This window comes from Agelaius phoeniceus, chromosome 23 (genome assembly GCF_051311805.1).
Source record: "Agelaius phoeniceus isolate bAgePho1 chromosome 23, bAgePho1.hap1, whole genome shotgun sequence".
Classification (NCBI taxonomy): domain Eukaryota; kingdom Metazoa; phylum Chordata; class Aves; order Passeriformes; family Icteridae; genus Agelaius; species Agelaius phoeniceus.
This window is the reverse complement of record NC_135287.1, coordinates 4,422,383-4,440,192: the sequence shown is the minus strand read 5'-3', so window position 1 is coordinate 4,440,192 and position 17,810 is coordinate 4,422,383.

Genomic DNA, 17,810 nt, shown 5'->3' with positions numbered 1-17,810 from the left:
GAGCCACAGCTGGCACTGCAGGAGGGCTGAGCCCCCATGGGATGGGGCTGTGCCACCCCCTGGCACACAGGGGACAGGGCATGGGCTGACTCTGGCACTGCTGTTTTGTATTTTTATTTTCATGCATTTTTATTTTTTTTTCCTAATAACGAACTGTTATTCCTATTCCTCTATCTTTGCATGACAACCCCTTAATTTCAAAATTATAATAATTCGGAGGGATGGGGTTTGCATTCTCTGTTTCAAGGGAGGTTCCTGCCTTCCTCAGCAGACACCTGTCAGTTCAGAGCAGGACAATGAGCCCCGGGTGCTCCCAGCTCCAGGGACAGTTGCTGCTAAATGCTCTCATTAATCCCCCTCAGACAGGCAGCACTCCCTGGGTTTGCTCACACCTGTTGATGGATCAATTCTGTCTCCTGCCCCGCTGCAAATCGAACTTGGTTAAACACTGCAAGTGCTGGCCATGATACCAGAGCATTTATCCCACTTGTCTCTGAGCAGAAAATCCCTCTTTTGTGAGATGGGCAGGACCAGACTGAACCTTCCTTGGTGCAGCCTCCCAGAACCTTGGATTTTCCTCTGCTAAAGCTGAAACACAGCCCAGGCTGTCCCTGGGTGTTGTCACAGGGCAGGCAACACTTCCAAAATTTAATTTTATTTTATCCCACTTCAACACAGGATGTATTTCTGTGGGTGATGCCTGCACCCTGAGAAGATTCAAGCAGCATTTATTAAAATGACCATATAATTATGTTGCAATTAATGGAAACTATACTGAGACACTGCTGAAAATCTCATATTTCTTCATATTGTCCTTCAAGAGGAGGGCAGGAAAAATCAGTCCCTTCTGATCCCTGCTGCCCATAACCCTTCACACCCAGCTGTGCCAGCAGCAATTTTAATTCTTGGTGTCTTCCAGCTTTTGAATCTGATTGACGTCCCTTGATTTGCTGTAAAAACACATCTGAAATCCCCCCAGCAGCTGATGCTGCCCTCAGCTCCCACTGTTGGAAGTGGTTCCATAAATATGGTTTGTGCATCACTGGAAAGTAAATAAAAAAGGCAAAAATGGATCATTTGCGTTGGATCCACACTATTGATGTTGAATCCGCCACTACAGCAGGAGGATTGGATCATAAAATCTTCAAAAAAACAGAAGCAGGGCCAGTGCTTTGCTTCCAAATGAAGCTGGTGCTGAAATAGCTGGAGGAAGCAAGAGAAATGTGCAGAGGGTTTGCCAAAGGGAGCAAGGGAGGCATTTTTGGGCATGGAGAGTGATAAACAGGGGTTTTTTGAGCATGGAGAGTGATAAACAGGATTTTTTTGGGCATGGAGAGTGGTAAATGGGGGTTTTGGCATGGAGAGTGATAAACAGGGGGTTTTTTTGGGTATGGAGAGTGATAAAAAGGAGGTTTTTTGGGCATGGAGTTAAACAGGGCTGGCTCCAGCTCTGCTGTCTGCCAGGACAGTCCAGGCTGCAATGGGAGCAGCAGCACAGCCAAGATTCTGGAGATGCAGCTCAGGTACTCCTGCAGCTTCACATGTGCAGAAAGAATGTGCAGAAATAAAATAAAATATATATAAATAAAATAAGTACAGAGAATAATAAAATAAAAATAAAATAAACTATAAATAAAATAAAATGAAAATAAAATAAACTATAAATAAAATAAAATAAAAATAAAAATAAATTTATAAATATAAATATATAAAAAGAAATTTAAAAAAATAGAAATGTGCAGAAATATCACAAGTTTAAAGAAATAAATAGAAATAAATAAATAAATAGAAATGTGCAGAAATAGCACAAGTTTAAATAAAGAAATATAAATGAGTAAATAAGTAAATAAATAGAAATGTGCAGAAATATCACAAGTTTAAATAAAGAAATATAAATGAGTAAATAAGTAAATAAATAGAAATGTGCAGAAATAGCACAAGTTTAAATAAAGAAATATAAATGAGTAAATAAGTAAATAAATAGAAATGTGCAGAAATATCACAAGTTTAAATAAAGAAATATAAATGAGTAAATAAGTAAATAAATAGAAATGTGCAGAAATATCACAAGTTTAAATAAAGAAATATAAATAAATAAATAAATAGAAATGTGCAGAAATATCAAAAGTTTAAATAAATAAATAGAAATAAATAAATAGAAATAAATAAATAGAAATGTGCAGAAATATCACAAGTTTAAAGAAATAAATAGAAATAAATAAATAAATAGAAATGTGCAGAAATATCACAAATTTAAAGGCTCCAGATCTGCTTTTGAGAGACCCTGCCCTGCATTTTATTGGCGAAGCAAACTGCTGCCACAGCAGAAAACCAGAGGTAGCTGCTGACTCCAACAAAATTGCACTTTAATTTCAAAGTGCCCCCCGCCACTGCCATTATTTATTTCCCTCATTTCTTAATTAATAAAATCACAGGAGTAGGTAACAAAACAAAGGCATCAGCATAACCACCAGAGATTTAAATATTGCTGTGAGTGTGGCAACTGCCCCTTCCAAAAAGCCTCCTCTTGCAGGGGACAGGGAGGTTTAAAGCCTCGTACATCCTCTCAAGCCCAGGATCAATTCTGTCAGCCAACAGCAGCAGAAGTAACTCTTTTTAAGCTCTGCCAAGACCTTGCAGAAGATTTTAGCAGGGAAATTGGTCCGTGGCAGAAGTCTCCAAGGCCAAGCTGGCAGCTGAAGAGGCAGAGTTTAGAAAGAAGAAAAGCCTGAAGTGAGTGCCAGCAATGGAATATGAAATGATTGAAAGGAGTTCTGGACAAGAGGAAAAAAAAGGCTTTCAAAACATCAGGCTGGTAATTTATCAAAAGCTGCAAGTGTTAGATTGAGGGAGCTCACACAACCCATCAGAGGCACTTAATGATTGCTCCCTCTCTTGCTCCCAAAGTCCTGACAAAGGAAATGTTTCCAGTGGAATGCTCAGATCCAGATGAAAGCACTGAGCGGCTCTGACAGGACAGGAGACATGAAACCAACGTGTCCATCCAGGAGGAAAAACTCCAGGCCAGCTGGATCCCATCAGGAATTCATTTGAAAGCTGAAAATATTAAATATTCTCACAATGTCTAACTGCAACTAAAGGGCATTGAATAAAACTGCATTCCTGTCAGGAAATGCTGCCTTACAAGCCAATGTGATCCTGATTTCAGGGTTTTGTGGCTTGGACTTATTTTGCAGCCCTGAACAAAGTGCTGGGATGTTTATTTATCCCTGGAACTTTTACAGAGCCAGCACTGCACAAATACAGTTTGAATTAGAGGTGTCTTGCATCCACTAGACATGATATGAGCAGGAGGGAAAAAAAAAAAAAGTGTTAAATCCACATTCCTGATTTATTCTCCACAGCACGCCCAAAAATCATTACTTCTCATTTCCAAGCTTAAACACTTGAACAGCCTCTTTATCTCCCTTTTACCTGCTCCAAGAGTGTCAGGATGCTTTAGCAATTATGAAAAAAGCTCTTGAAAAAACCCTAAAGATTGGCCCAGTCGTGCTGACTCCATTCTTCCAGGCATCTTTCAGATCCCTTTTTCCACTGCAATACCTTCTGGCAGCTGAGTTTCTGGAGCTCACCCCCATTTCCAGGGGGAATTTTAGCACAGGCACCAGGGCTGCATCCAGGGAACTGAAGAGATGAAACTTCTTCCCTCTCTGTAGAGAAATCTCTAAAGCTATTGTTAAAATCCCCTATTCCTTGGAACAAAGGCCATGCTCCATATAATGGGTTTTTTTCTGTGCTGGTGAGTCACTGTCGCTCAGCAAGCAGCACTAAAAAGTTCATTTAACTTTAAGCTTTGCCTGAAAGTTTATTTAAGTTTTTTTTGAGTTTTTTTTTGTTTTTTTTTCCTCAAAGATCCACTTTACAGGCTTAAAAAAAGGAAGGAATTTAAACAGGGGGCACATCTCTGAGTGGCAGCAGTTCTAATGGAGAAAGCGGCTCTGGAAATTTCTGTCAAGTGAGACATGAAACAAAAATCTGAGTTTCTAAACTCTGGTGCTTCTCCCTCAGCATTTCTTACTGGTTTTTTGGTTTTTTTTGGTTTTTTTTTTTAACAGAAGGAAAAATCAAGATCAGAGGGCAGGGCATGGCATTTCAGCAGATTCTCAGAGCTGTTATATTTATTTACGAACCCTCTCCTGTCACCCATTGTATTCCCCACAGGAAAATCCTCGTGAGTCAGGGCACCAAATGTGTTTTTCACCTTTACTGAGGTACATTTGATGGAATTCATGAAGGAAAAGCTTTTTGGGAGGTTTTATTCTGTGCTAACCAAGGTACACACCCAACCCATCGTGCACCTGCAATATCATGTGTGATTAAACAAGTTTCCTGCTGGTTTGACTGGATTTGGATTAAACAGAGAAAAGCAACCTGGAATTGAGTGGTTTCTGCTCCACTGGATGCCCAGGTGCCTCCCAGAAGTGGCAGTGCCTTCAGATGCAGTGCTAAAAGCTTTTCCAGACCCTCCTTTTAGTGCCTTGCCTAAGGCCAAAAAGAATTTAAAGCACAGCAGAGACCAGAGCCCCAGAAATCCCAAATTTAAGAGCCTCTTGCTCCACCTGAACAAAACATTTTCTGCAAGCACCCAGGTCAAGCTGCTGTTTCACCACAGAACCTGAAAATTCAAGCAGATATTTCCCCATTAACTCCTTCAGGAAAAGCTATTCCCATCCGGCCAGAAAGTTTGGAAGGATTGTTGGTTACTCTTGGTAATAACTCTTGGTTATTATTATAACTTCTCTGGTTATTCTGTCCAGTAAATTCGGATGGATTATTGGTTATTCCCTTCCAGCCAGTAAGTTTGGATTGATTTATAAATTGGTTATTCCCATCCAGACAGTAAATTTGGATGGATTGTTGGTTATTCCCGTCCAGCCAGTAATTTTGGATGGATTGTTGGTTATTCACATCCAGTCAGTAATTTTGGATGGATTATTGGTTATTCCCATCCAGACAGTAATTTTGGATGGATTGTTGGTTATTCCCATTCAGTCAGTAAATTTGAATGGATTGTTGGTTATTCCCATCCAGCAAACCTGGGAATAGTCCCAAAGTGCCCCCTCCCAGTGAACACTGAATCCACACAAATGCTGCCTTTCAGATCCTTGTCCATGTGCTCCTTCAGATCAGTGCAAATTATAAAGAAAACCATCCAGCCCCAGGTTCAAACACTCTGCAGGGTAAGTGAACCTGGTTGTAAACATCTGGATTCTGGATTACACCCTGATCTGCCAGGGACTGATAAATCCTCCCGTTCACCCCCTCTGGATGCTCTCCCATTATCCCTCCTTCCCCACACACTCAGGTTGCTGATGTCCCCTGTCTTGGTTTGAACAGGCTGCTAAGGAAGGCAGGAGCCTCTCTTGAAATGGAAAATGTAAACCCCTTCCCTGTGAATTATTATAATTTTGAAATTAAAGTGCTCTCAGGCAAAGATATGGGAGCAGGAATAACAGCTCTTTATTAGGGAAGAAAATAAAAATAAAATAATAAAAAAAAATGCAGTGATACAAACCAGCAGTGCCAGAGTCAGCCCATGCCCTGTCCCCTGTGTGTCAGGGGGTGGCACAGCCCCATCCCATGGGGGCTCAGCCCTCCTGCAGTGCCAGCTGTGGCTCTGCTGGAGCAGGGATCCTGCACAAGGGGGGAGTTTTCCTCTGCAGCTCCAGGGCTGCTGCAGATGGGCCTGGGCTCCCTCTGGCCATGCAGGGCAGCAGAAGCTGCTCCTCTGGCAATGCACTGGGCAAAGGCTGCTGGGCTGTCCCAAAGCTCAGATTGGATCCAGGCAGGAATGCTTGGCTCCTCCCCTGGGCGGAGCATCTCCCCATGGGATGATGGGATTGGATCAGCCCTGCAGGGACACTCAGTGGCCATGGACAGCAGCGAATTAATAATGAATGGCCCATGAACAGAAGATAATTAATAATTAATGGCCCATGAACAGCAGAGATCTCCTGGAGGGAGGATTGGCTGTGGGAGAGATAAAGAAAAAACTGCCCCATGAACAGCAGAGAACTGCCCCAGCTCTAACAGGTGGGGACAGAATAAAAACCCCCATTTCCAACCTAAGACATCCCAAAAAAAATACTGCTTAATAAATTAATAATCAGTAGCCAAGTGTCCTGTAGATCTTCACTTGGGTCAGCCACCCCAAGCCAGGTCTTGTTTACAGGACAGATTTGTAGTCACACCTGGGGATAACTCTTTTATTCTTTTCCAAACCCAAGGCTTGCCTTGTGAAGCAGCCCAGGGAGGGTTTTTTTTTAATCCTTGTTTAGCCTAGCATGAAATTGTTTTCCAGGTAGAGATTAATTCTGCAGCAGCTTCTCCCCTTGTTGTGTAATTTGCTGAGCTGGAGAGGCCCGTGCTGAACCAGGGCGTCCCCTTATCAGCAGTGTCACAACAGCTGTGTCACACGAGCCCTTTGGCACCTCCTGGCACTGCACATCCCCTGCCCCGAGGATCTGAGGCAGTGCTTTCACTTCTCCTGAACAAAACAGGCAGCTCCTCACACAGAGGGATGGTGGCAGCTCCCTGAATGCTCCAGACAAAAGGTTTTGTTGCAAAAAGCCTTTTTGAATTTGCTGTTTGTCATTTCAGGTTTGCTGGACAGCGTGAACTGAGGAGCTGCTTCTTGCTAATCTGCTTTCTTTCCAGTTTGAACTGTGTTTTTCCCTAGAAAAACAGAACCAGGCACCTTTTAGAACAATTCATCTCTTTTATCAGGTGAACTAAATGTAGGTATTTATAAAGTGAAGGATCTGTGTTTAATTTTGTACCTCTCAGTGCTGGAGCAGTGTTCAACCCCCAGCTAAGATTAGTTCCCTTGTTCCACTGCAATTCCAATTTAGAAATTTCCCCCACACTTGTTGTTTTTTGTCTCCACTCCTCATTTATCTTCATTTATCTTCATTCAGCTCCTTCCTCTTTACAGCTCTGCCATCCCTGTCTGTCCCCTTTTCCCCTGATCCTTGCTCCTTTCAGCCACCATCACCTCACTCTCATTTTCCTCCTGAGCTGCCACAACTGGAAAAATGTAAGGAGGTTTTTTTCTGACTGGAGAAGGACTTTACAGGAATCCAGTCTCCCTCCTAGGAGAGCACACAGCTGACTTTTAATTTCTTGATCATAATTTCTGCTGGACAAAGGCAGCAATGAATTTATTTTCCTACACTTCAGGGTCACTTGGAGCTCTCCTTACCCATGGAAATTTTCTTTAACACCCTATTCTGGGCCAGGAATCCAATTTCTCTTACTCTTCATCATGAGCAAGAATGGCAGGACTGAGCACTTAAAGTCCTCCACATTAAGATATTTTTCATCAAAATAACCCCAAAAGTTACAGAGGTGACTTTTCCTCTCCACACATCCCTTGACCTCAACTTCTCAGGAAATCTGAGCCCTAGGAAGGCTTACAAGGGTTACAATTCTGCACAGAGCTCTTAGAGGAAGAAATGTCAGTGTCTAATAGCTGAGCTCGCTTCAAATCTTCCAACTTGCCTGGAAAGACTGTTTGACCAATTTCCAAGAATACCAATCACACGTTAGATTCTCTTACTGGAAATTCGAGGAAGAAAAAAAGATTGCTTGGTGAAATGTCACCAAGTGAAAAGCATTTGGTAGGGAGAAAAAGAACTGAAACTTGTTTTCTCTTGATATTTACCCTTTTTGTTTACATCTGAAAAAATGAATGTCAATTCCACTTCAAAACGAAAGCATTTTGTATTTATGGTTTTTTGTGCTCTGTTTTCTTTTAAAACCACAAAGATATTCACAGAGAATTTTCTGTGCAAACAATGGTTTTCACTTCCATTGTTCTCCTGTCCCCATTGCAGCAGAAAAGAGACATCATTTCAAAGCCAGCTCTAAACAGAATTTGCATTCAGAGCATTTATTGCTTTAATTATTGTTTGCATATGAAATTTGGGACAGCAGCCCTGGTAGGGGACAGCTGCACTCAGCAGCTGAGCAGCTGCCTGGGGAGAGGGCCCAGGGGTTCTTTCCTCAGCTCATCCCACAGAAATTCCCACCCAGCCCTCCTGAAATCAGGTCTGGGACTGGCCCTGCTGCTCCCTGGGATGTGCCCATGGGGGATCCAAACTCAAATTTAACAGGGAAGGGTGGGATTGTGCAGATGAAAACCAAAGCTCAGCTGGGCTGGGTGACACAGGGGGGCTTCTTCAGCAGCAGCTGGAAAATTTTGCAATGTGATTTTTGTTGTTCTGCAGGGGCAGGGAAGATTTGCCTCCTCATCCCTTGGCTTCAGTTCCATCCTCATTAAGGAGAACAAAACTTGCCCACACTTAATGAAGCACATCAGGCACCATCTTAGAGCCTTCCCATGTCTCAAAGTTGCTCAAATAATCCAGCAGAGATTTCACACCACGACACCAGAGCCAAAATGCTCTGCACCACCAGCAGCTCTGTGGATTTTGTGGTGGAAACCAAAACAAATCTTGGCTTTGACCCCAGATTTCCCCTGTGTGATCCTTGGATTCCAGCTGGCACCTCACAGCCCCAGCAGCCCCCGAGGGGCACTGCCAGCTGGAACAGGACAAACACACTCAGGAGCCACAGGTCTGCACCAGCACCAGCAGGGCACTGCACCAGCAGCTGGTACTTGGAGGAAAAAATGCCCAAAATGGCATTTAAGTGGCTTGAAATAAACAGAAAACCAGATTTTTGCGGTAATTCACAGCCACAGGTTATTTTCTCAAAGCTGTACTAGCCCTGCCATCAGCAGTGCCACAGACACCTGTAAAAGGGGAAGTGGATGAAATGTTGGATGATTGAACGAGTGAGAAGTGTTTCCCAGTGCCAGTTTGCAGAGCTGTCCTGGTCCCTGGGCAATCCCAGCTCTCAATTTCATATTCTGCCTCCCTTTGACACTGCAGTCATGGCAAGGTCAGGGCTGGAGACCCTTCAGGAAATTGAACTGCAGCTTAATTGTCAGCTCTGAGAGACAAAGGCAGAAAAACACCGGTTTGAGAGCTGGGGCTGGGAAATCTTGGCAGGGAAAGGACCTGGAGAGAAGGAGTTGCATTCATGAGAATCATTTTCCAAGCAGGGGATTTCATTTTCTTCTCCATTCTGGGCTTTCATTTCCTTCTTCAATCTCTGCTTTTGAGCATCAAGACATGTGCCACCAGCTCCAAAGTCATTTCAGCACCAAGTAACCTCAGAAGAGGGAAATTACAGCTCCAGCTCCCACCAAACTGGGAGCAATGCAAGTTCAGGGAAAAGGTGCTTTATTTTCAGGATGGCACAGCAGGTGTGGGAACCCATCTGGCTTGAAGACACTGGGAACCAATATTAATCATCAAAAGAACACAGTGGTTGGAGAAAGAGCAGCAGCAAGGGAATTTCAAATTCTGCTTTTGGGGAGGGCTCTGCATTTTAGCTGATACAGAATGAACCACAGGAGGTTGTTGTATAGCAGTGAAACTTAGGGAAATTTAACCTTGCAGTTCTTTAAGGGGAGAATTAAAGGTGATGAATTCTTGCCCTCTCTGGGTGTGAAGGCACAGGAGAAATCCCAGATCAACTCCAAGTGCCAGCACTTCAACACCTGCACACTTCAGGGCTGAGCTCACTCCAAGGATAATCCTGGAGGCTGAGGGAGACAGAATGAGAAAATCCCTAAAATGATATTGCCTCATGCAGGTCCAGGGCAGAGGAACTTTTCCATGGGCTCAACAATGTGATTTACAGGACAGGAAGGGGGGACAATATCAGGCCAGCCTGGCTGGGGAGGGGGAATAACTCTCCAGAATTATTTAATCAGAATTTCCCTCCCAGTCCCTTGAGCTTCTCCGTGTGACAGCAAATAGTCCAAATAGTCCAAACCCTCCCTCTGGGCTTTCAGCACATTTATTTCAGAATAAATCCTTGCTCAGGATGGCTCTGGATCAGACTCCAGACAGGAATGCCCAGATCCCTCAGAAGTCAAGGGAAACAGTAAATAAATATCTGTCCTGAAGAAGGCTCTTTCCACTGGAAAAACCCCAGTGAGGTCATTTTCCGATGAATGAATGAATGAATGGTTTTGTACAGCAACACAGAAACATCAGAGAGAAAATACAAGCACCCAGAGCAAAGTTGAAATTTAAACAGCTTCTAAAACCAGCTAGAAATGAACCAGTAACCAGCCAAGAGAGACTGAAGGAGGCAGAGCACAACATAATCCCCAAAACAAAGCATTACAATAATCAATTCCTACAGCAGCAAAGGCCTGAGCTAAGCACTCTGTTTTGATAGCATTTATTCAGGCCATTATTTCTGAGATATTGTGTCAGCAGAGGGAAAGCAAGCTGGGGTCTGGTATTTATCCACAAATACTTGCTCTGTGCAAATGAATATTTGTAAGTTGTTAGGTTGGGGTTTTTTCCAAATAAATACTGTGGCAGAGGAAGCTTCAGGACCAAAAAAAAAAAACCCAGTAAAATAATGAATCTCACACAAGAAATGGAAGGAAGGGAAATAAAACCTGTATTACAACTCCTGCCCCTGCCAAGCCTTTCAAAGTATTCAAGTATTCCAATATATATATATCCAAGTATTATATCCAAGTATTTGGATATTTAATTTGGATATTATAGATCCAAGTATTCAAATTTTTGGAATTAGGAATTCCTGCTCAATTTCCACCCCTTAGAACAACTTCACACTCTCACTACTGAACTTTTGCCCACAAGAAGATTTCCCCTTATTTTCTGCCAGCAATGTGTATTGCCTCAGCTGCCTCATTTTCCAAGAGAGATTTTCCAATTTCCCCTGAAAATTCCACATTTTTGGTAGTAAACACAGGGATATTTAGGGGAACCATGGGTTTATTTACAGCCACACAGAGGCACAGGGAGAAACCACACACACACACACACACCAGGATTTAGGCAGTGCCTGGAAAAATCGTGTGCTTTCCATTTTATCTCACACAGCAAGGAATCCTGCTTGCAACAAACCTTAGAAAACATCAAGCAGCTTCTCTTTCCCTCCTCATTGTCCATCACTCCAGCTGAAATTTAATCCAAGAGAAAGCAATAAAAGATCAGAGCAAACCAGCTCCTAAAGCGAGTGAGACCGGACGAGCATCAGTGGGGTTTTGGCACGGATTCCTGCGCTTGTCACGGCTTTGCTGCAAGGGCAGCAGGGACTGAGCCTTGCCAGGGAAATGGCTCATCCAGAGATGTCACCTCAGCTGGGGACAGAGGACAAGCAGCCCTCCGTGCTGCAGGTGAACACCTGCAAGGTCAATAAAGCAGCAGAAAGGCTCCTCAGGGGAGCTTCCAGCACTTGGCTGTTCTGTGCCTGCTGAGTTGGCTCCCGCTGGTTTTTTGATGGCTCTTTATTGGTGGGGTTCAACAATGCCGTTTCTGAGGTGTTCAAATGCTGACACATTTTGGTTTTTGAATGCGTTTTCCACCCTCACTCAAAAACCAAGCAGAAACTACCCGCGACTGAGCTTTTTATTTATTGTTTTTAAAGGATTATGAAGCAATTCCAGCTAGCACCGAGCATTCCAGTGAAGTGTGAAATCAGGACACCTCTCCCTGCTCCTCCAGCCCCATCCTTCCCCCTGCCCCTTTGCAGGAGCAATGCCAAATCCCTGCTGATGGCTCTGCTTTTGTCACAGCCTTCAATTTAACAACCAACACCACCAAAATAAAACGCTGGGAGAAGAGCTTAATGCTTTAATTGGAGCTCATTTGAAAGAGTTCATTAGACAGGCAGCACTTTGGGCCTGATTTTCCAGCCTCCCTGACCGGCCACAGGCTGGGGCCAAGCAGGGACATGAATGAATTACCCTGGGTCACCTCTGTCCCTGCAGGCACACGGAGGTGCTGCTGCTGCTGCTGCTGCAGGCTCACAGGGGAGCTGTTAAAATGCTTTTTGTTCCCTTCTTTCACCTCTGGCAAGGCAGTTCAGGGATGGATTGCATAGACCAACACCTCCAGCCCAGGGACAGGGGGAAAAGCTTGGGGAAAAGGCTCTGGAAAGGGAAGGATTTTTGTTTTCTGGTCCACAGGGGCGTTCCAGTGCAGCAGGAAGGGAGCACTCGAGAGTTTATCTGCTTTATGTCATGTGAAAAACAAGGCTCACTCTTTAAAAATGTAAAAGTTTAATCAGTGATAAAAGGGACAGTATCCAGCACTGTTAGCTTAAAACAATTTTCTGATATACTTTTTTCCTTGCATTGGTAAATGCATATTCATGAGGATTATACATATTCAAACATTCCTTGAGTTTACATGTTCAGGGAATTCTTTTGCTTGGTTTTAACCTTTGACTTGTCTTCATGTCATCCTGTAGATGAAATCAATAAATTTCATTTCTTCTCGAGGTTCTGTTCTGTTGTTTGACATTTCCTGATAACTGGAGAGTCAGTAGTAAATTTTTCTCTTTTCTCTTTTCAATGTTATCTTATCATTTAGATAGGATATTCCACAAATACATTAAATCACCATTAGCTATTTCACAGAACTATCTGAGTTATTCTTACCATTGTCAATTAGTTACAAAAGCATTAACTACTTCTGCAGCAGTTAATACACAGCACACAGCCTTTATTTCAGCATTTTGCAAGAGCCTAAACTATATTACATTTATCACTCTAAAATACACAAGCTGCACAGGGCCAGGCTATTGGCCACAAAAGCTGGCAAATTATGCTATAACAAAATATATCAATTATACTGTATCAAAAGCAGTTAGAAGTGATTACAAATCGTACTATATCAAAATAATTTGTGAAAGTCAATACATAATAGCAAAAGCCAACAGCTGCATAGTAATTTATGGCATGTTGCACGTGTCCACTGCAGGGCAGGAGTTCAGAGTGGTTTCTGCTGGGTTGATGCTGGCCAAATCCAGTGCACCCACAAAAATCATTTATTGATAATTTAGTTAAGCAGAGGAGAGGGAAAGAAAACTCATGGGGTGAAATAAGGATTAGGAGAAAGCACTTTAAGGGCAAAACAGGCTCAAAACTTTCAAAGGTGTAAAGGACAAAAAGAAAAAAGATGTAAAGAAAGAGGCCTAAAGAAAAAAGGTCTAAAGAAAAAAGGTCTAAAGAAAAAAGGTATAAAGAAAAAAAGGCATAAAGAAAAAATTTATTAACAGAATTAAAAGAGGATAATGAGAACTAAAATAAACCTTTAGAACACCTTGGCCCTTCTTTGCTTCCCACTGACAGCGCCGGGAAACAGAATATGGGATTTTTAGTCAGTTTGCCACTTCTTAAATCTTTCTTTGGTCCACTTAGAAAGGGGGTGTCTTTTGCTGGGCCATGGGGTCTTTCATGGGACCCAGTTTTACACAAATCTGAGTTTTTCTAGGGGAAAATGGGATGGAGCAGGGCCAGAGTGGAGCGCACGATGTCTCTCAGCGCGGTGCTGATCAGTGCTCAGGGTTTGGAGATCTGAGCCTCACTCCCAGGCCCAGCATCCACCCATGGCAAGGATCCAGGATAGAGTCAGGCTCCAGCTCTGCCTCAGCCTCACACCAGGGCATTTGGGCCCCTCTGAAGGTGAGCCATGCTCTGAAGCTGCCATCACTGATTGGAAATGCTGCCACTTTTCAGGCAGCTTCATCTCTAACCTGAGCCTCTGGTGGAAACCCCACACCAGGCTGCAAATCCAGAAAAAAATCAAGGCAGTGCAACTATTGCAAAGCCCCAAGTCTCCCATCTCTCTGTCACATTTCCCTGAGGTGGTTTTGTGCTCCTTGTTTCAATTTTTAATAGGAAAAAACCCAAACCCATTCAACTTTACATTAAAAACTACCTTCAGACCCAGCATAAACCAGAGAACCCAAACGAGCTGGACTCTGAAGGGATCAGCTGACAGTCAACATCTCTACTAAAATCAAGAGTAAAAAAGGATATTAGGCAAACAAACCATGCAGGAAACAGCACTTTTGGAGCTGAGACAGAAAGATTCAGCCTTGCCATAACCACTCAGTGTCAAAGGAGTCACAGGAGAAGCCAATTATCCCAAAAATGGTAGCAGGGGATCTCATCCCTTATAAAAACAAGTAAGGAAATAATTTCCCACGATTGAAACAGATTTTCTTGGGGGAAACCAAAGGAACTGTTTGGAGTTGCAGTTGCACAGCTCTGGCTGTGCAGCAGAGGAGGATCAGGTGTTCAGGCACAATCTGGAAACTGTTAATTACCCAGTTCTCTGAGCTGTAGAAAATTATCACTGTTGAAAAAAAGCAAACAGACCAAAAAGCACTCAACTGCTTTTCCTGACACTGGACAAAAATGAGGGCACGTGAAGAGAGAGCACCTGAGCTTCCAGCGTTCAATTCATCAATCCATAGTAAATTAGAATTTTACCTCTTCCATTTCAACTCCAAAAGCTTTTGTTGTGCAGGAATATCCACTCCTCCACCCCCTCAGGAAGGCTCCAGGTCCATGGACTTAAAGGAAAATTAAGGGTTGTCTTCTCAAAGGCATTGGCAGCACTGTCAGAGCTCAACTCCTGCTGCATCATTTCTAATTCCTGGAATTGGGAGCAAAATGAAGATTCCGCAGAATCTACATTTTATAGATCACCCTGAAGCCATGGGGGAAGTTTTTGGGATATTTCTAAGGGTATTCCAATTTTGTTCCATTGGCAGGGCCTGGTGTTTTCCTTTGAGAGGAGTCATTGTCCCACGGGGAGCTCAGTTAGAAACTGAACCCTTTCTAACCTGACCTTTAATGCCACCCCAAAGCTGTTTGGCCTCCCTGAGCAGATGAAGAAATAAACAGAATATCCACTCTGAACTATTCAAATCAAAGCAGAAACAAACCAACATTGTGACACATTTTTCAAAATACAAAACAAGTGAGGCTTAGCCAATATCCTGCTGAGTTATTTCCCTTTTTTCTCATTGCAGTGGGAGAAAATGAGGGGCTGTGTCCAAGGGAAGTTTGACATCACTGAAGGAAGATGGGAAGGGGGAGCAGATTCACATCTGAGTGATGCTGATCCCTCCTGGGCTCCCTCCCATCTCCATCCCCACCCTCCCTGCTGCCACTTCCCTCAGGGGTGTTCTCAACACCCTCATTCCTCAAGCTCACAATGAAAAGTGAGACAGCGGGAATTTCATCTCTTCACGCTAACGATGGCATATCCCCACATTAATTTCCTGTTTAATCAATTATAATACTCCTCACAAAAGCAAATATTTTCCCAGGGAGATGCATAAAGCTAGAGAGATGTCCCCAAACAGTTTGAGCTATACATTTGTTCAGTTCTTCAATAACTGCTTGGGAAGAATGGAAGTGATGTTTCAATCTTAATTGGAAAAGAGAAACAAAATGCATCTTGTGTGGAGATTTAATAGCAGTTGTGAGGCATCACAGACATCATGCATTTCCAGGGTGATATTCAAGCTGAAAACAACTTCTTATTTCAGGGCAAATATATGTTCAGAGCAGTCCTGAAAATCTCCACTCACCTCCTCACTCTGATTTTTAAGCGCAGATCCCTCCTGTTGAGTTTTTAGAGTCAAGACTAAACCCTCACCTAACCACAGCCCTCATGAGTTAAGATAGGACCAATTTCAGACTTTTACCAGCTGGAAATAATTCTGAGCATTGCTGGGAGGGGCATTGCTGGACACCTCACAAGGAGCATCTGCAGGACGATGTTTGGAGTGATGAATTGGGATGTGCTGCCTCATGAATAATGCAGCTCCATCACAAAATGAAATAAATCCAAGTCCTTGGGCGTTTCAGCAAACGCTTTTGTGCCTTAAAGAGGGAGAAAGGGAAGAGATATATGAAGAGGAGATTCAGAAACAGCTCCTGAGCTGCCACTGGTGGCTTTTTAGCCAACTCCTCAGCTGGGCTGATGAAGATCCCCAAAAATTCACTGAGTAACGACTGACAGCAATTTTATGACTCATTTTGGAGCCATTCAGCTAAACTGTCCATCTCAGGAGCTTTAGCAGCTATTAAACTCTGTTCTCACATATTTCCAGGGTACCTGATGACACCAGGGAAGATAACAGTTGCATATATGAAGTTTATAGAACGCAGCTTGTGTTTAAGGGATCTGAATTCCACCCGAGGAGATGTGGCTGTAAATAGTATAAATAACAGCTCTAAACTGCTTTACCAGGGTCAGCTAAAACATTCCCCAGAGCTTTATTCAGTGTGACTTCTAAGTGGAAATCCTCTGTAAAGTGTGCACTCCACATGACCTCAAATAGGGAGATGGTTCAAGAAATGTTTTCTTACTCAGAGAATTTTGTTGAAGTGCTTTAGGTGCCTGAAACACTTCTGCCATTCCAGCATGAAGAACGTTTAGAGCACGTCCTGAAGCCGTTTTCAGAAGGCAGGCAGAATGTGAATTACCTGCCTTCTTCTGAGCTAAAATCCCTCAAGAGGAGCCCGGGGCTGTAGGAGGTAAAGCACAATGGCTCTGCAATTAGAGAAGTTTCTAATGAAAATTCCTCGCTGTGGTTATTCCAGGCTTTGATCATTCCTTTTTTTTTGCATACTCAGGAAACAGGATCCATTTAAAGCATCACACCCATCATGTTCATTATCCAGCACCAGGAAAAGCTGCAGTCCTTTGAGGGATGCCTGCAATGCTTCCTCCCATTTCCCATTTCCCCCCACTGAGCACTTCTGCATTTCATTTTTATTTATGATACTTAATATTCAGCCCAGATGATAATTTCAGGAACTCTCCCTCAATTAATAACATGGAGATTTATGCAGTTCTCTCGTTTGCATACTTAATTTTCCCCACAGTTTGTCTGCTTTACTATAATTCCTCTGATGTTTACTTTGTCTTGATAATGTTGCAAGGTTAAAAAGGAACTATCACTTGAACATTCATTATTAATTTCTCCTAAGTATCTCCAATTAATTTCCTGAATAGATTGGTGCTTTATGACATTTGTTATTGATTGTTTGGAAGCAAACTTCCAATTACCAACAGAATTTTCCTAGGTGGAAACTTGGAATATTCTTCTGCTGAGCACAGTGGTCTTAAAGAGGCAGAAGCTCTTTTAGAGTCACAGCTGTAGCACAAATGATGAAACAGCCCCAAAATCCTTTATTTTTTCAGCTGCATTTCAATTGACAGGCACAAATATAAATTAAGACAGATTCCTTTTGGCAAAGACAAACAAATCCTACAGGTATAGATTCATCAACACAGTGGGATCTGAATTACAGCAAATCTGTGGCAGAAACACAAACTCACCACAAGAAAAAAAAATAAAAATCAGGTAAACAAAAGACAGACACAAAACCTAAAGAACCAAAGTGATTTCTTGTCCAACAGCCAAAGTCAAGGGAGAAAAAAAACCCAAAAATATTGCCCAAGAATTGAAGATTTTTAATTTCAGCACCAGTATCTTCCTTCTCTTCCTCACAATACCTGAGTGCTGGCAGGCAAAAGGAAGGCCACTGGGGATTATTTGTGGGTTTTTTATTCACCCTCCTGGTTGAATGCTTGGTAAAGAATTAAGTTCTGAGCTCCAAAAGCAGCAAGAATCTAAATCAAGGACATAAACATACCCAGCTCCTGCTCAGTTCACATCCAGGGCAAAATAAGCTCAAATCTGGTGTTTTTAGAGTCCCAGAGGAAAACCATTCTGAAATAACTTCCATTAAATCCTGCCCTGTCTGAGCAGGGAAGTCTGAGCATCTCTGTCCACTCCATTTTTCCCATGGAAAATGGGGAATGGATATGGGAAATAAAGATCCCAAAGCCCTTCAGCGTTCTCAATGCAGGCAGCACAAAACCTCTTTGTAAAAAACACCATTATTTGTGCTTGTGTCT